The sequence below is a fragment of the Chrysochloris asiatica genome, unplaced genomic scaffold (assembly GCF_000296735.1).
Source record: "Chrysochloris asiatica unplaced genomic scaffold, ChrAsi1.0 scaffold00004, whole genome shotgun sequence".
Taxonomy (NCBI): Eukaryota; Metazoa; Chordata; class Mammalia; order Afrosoricida; family Chrysochloridae; genus Chrysochloris; species Chrysochloris asiatica.
The window spans coordinates 25,653,489-25,656,156 of NW_006408522.1; the positions used below are offsets into that span (position 1 = coordinate 25,653,489).

The following is a 2,668-nucleotide window of genomic DNA, read 5'->3' on the forward strand; positions in this document are numbered from 1 at the left end:
ATTGAGTCAATTCAAATCCATAGCGCCTGTTTCTGAGGGACAGCTGGTGAGATTGAATCACCGACCTTGTGATTTAAACAGACTGCAGTCCATTACATTAACCCACAGCGCCACACCAGGAGAGATTCAAGTAAGAAAAACAATGAGATATCATCTCATACCAGCATTACCAGCAAAGTTCAAAAAACCAGAAAACAACAAATGCTAGTGAGGGTGAGGAGAAGACTGGGACCTTCCTACACTGCTGGTGGGATTGTAAAATGGCTTTTAAAAAATGGTGGGAAACAGTGTGGCACTTCCTCAGAAAATTGGAAATAGAAATACCATATGGCCCAGCAATCCCTCTTCTTGGTATATACCCACAAGAAATATGAGCCAGGACACGAATAGATATATGCACACCAATGTTTATCACAGCACTATTCACAATAGCAAAAAGATGGAGCCAGCCTAAATGTCCATCAATGAAAGAGTGTATAAATAAACTTTGGTACATACACATAATGGAATACTATGTAACACTGAAGAATAGCAGTGAACCTGTGAAACACCTCATAACATGGATGATCCTGGAGGGCATTATGCTGTGAAATAAGTCGATCACAAAAGGATGATGTTGTAAGAGGCCACTATTATAAAAACTCAAGAAAAGGGTTGGGAGGGAAGGTAGAGTAATTCAATATCTAGAGGCTAGATACATGTTAACTTGGGTGACAGGGAGGGTAATATACAAGAAGAGGGAGGTTGGCAGAAGAATGATGAAGATAGGTGAAGACATAGGTAGGTGAGCAAGGACTAAAAGGGATAGAGGTAAAGAGTGATATATATACAACCTTGGAACTACAAAGTTCTGTGGGTAGATATATGGACAGAGACACATGTTGAATGGGTATTGGAAGAAGAGTGGAAAACACATATAGCAATCCACAGATATACAAGAGTTTGAAAAAGAATATTGGTACATGTGTATCTTTCCTGCAAATACAACTATGAATGAGGGAATGTAGGTAAAATGGTGAACATTTCTTAGATATTATCAAACCATCTTAAGATAAAAGAGTCTGGGGGCTTAGGACCAGTCTCAGGGGACACCATGGTCAATTGACATTACATAGTCCACAAAGACAATGTTCTACATCCTGCTTTGGTGAGTAATGTTTGGAATATTAAAAGTTCATGAGCAAGTGGGGCAAAGGTGATTGTGGAGACGTGTCTTGACTGAGCACTTAGATTTGGCTCCTTCATTTCCAACATGGAAGAAATTTACTTGGATTCCCTGGACCCTGAAAAGCTATTACAGTACCCCTATTATAAAAACCACCAGATCAGGGCCTACAGATTTCCTTATCACCTTATCAAGTGCAGAAAGAATCGTCCTGATGTTGCAAACAAATTGGCTACTTGTTCCTTCAGTGTTCACCATGAGGTTCCTCGAGCTGAAATTAGTCGTCATATCTCAAGCTGTGATGGCAAGAGTTAAATTGAACAGGATGTTGTCAAACAAACCAGAAACCTTGGACAAGAGACTGGCTGAGAGCACGTGGTAGTACCCTCCTTGCGAGGAAGAGTGAGGTAAAGATTTGTGGGAACAAACCAGTACCCCATTTGTCTGAGGCACAGCTAACTACTGTGGCAAAAACAGCCCTGCAAGCAACATAGTTATGGAACACAAGAGTAACCTGGCTTCAGGCATGCGAGTTCCCAAGTCTCTGCTGTATGTTCTGACATGGAAAAATAATGGAAACACACAGTAACTGAATATCTCATCAAATGCCAGACTTAGAAGACTCTTGTGTCTTCATGCTACCAACGGGCTCTTCATTTCCCTCATAATCTAATTACAGAACAATAAATTGTCACTTTCAAACTGACAAGTGCCTTTTTCCCTCCCTTAGTTGAGTCCTCATTCACTTGATGCAAGAATCCTCGTACTCAGAAGAACTGGTTCCAAATAAACTACTGACTTAGCTAGTCTGATAATTTAGTTAAGAATACCTGCAGCACAAAAATTAGAACTCTTATTCCATTGCACATTAATGAAACATAATGATTTAAAGTGATTCTAAAGCAGACATGGGTTAGAAACATGTAACTATATATTTGTGCTCTCTGACCCACTTGGACCCAGTTCTTTTCAGCATGTAAAAGAATGGGCCTTTTCTGATCAGTGCATCTTTATCCAAAGAGTCACTGAGGTTGGTAATAGCATTTATATAACAAAATGCCCCATTCTTGTTGAGAATAACTGAAGACATTTTGCCTCCTAAATTTGTCCAACCTAGGGTAGGTTTCTTTTCTTTTTTAACGCCCCCTCCATTCTTAGTTATGCATTATATAAGCGTGAGGACCAGGATAGAGGGGGAAACCTGTGTACATGTGGAGAGAAGAGAGGCTTTCCACTTGTGTGTGAATTTTAAGATTCAAAACTTCTAAGTGTGTGAGGGTTGTGCTGACTATTCTGGGGTGTCTGCATAACAAGGTAGACTTCTGAAACACCCAAGGTTCTGGCTATCCTGGCAGCATGTTTGTCCTTACAAGGAGACTTCATAATCTCCCCGGGTGAGTTTTTTGTTTGTATGGATTATTTTTGTTTGGTTGTTTTTAGGCTTTGTTTGTTTTTAAATTGTCTGACATGAGGTGGGATTTGGGACTCAGATGACGTATACTT

General features: G+C 40.0%; 1 pseudogene; it reads left to right on the forward strand.

Moving 5' to 3' along the window:
• The first annotated feature begins 1,252 nt into the window (after nucleotides 1–1,252).
• Nucleotides 1,253–1,754, forward strand: LOC102819423 (annotated as a pseudogene).
• Nucleotides 1,755–2,668: the final 914 nt, after the last annotated feature.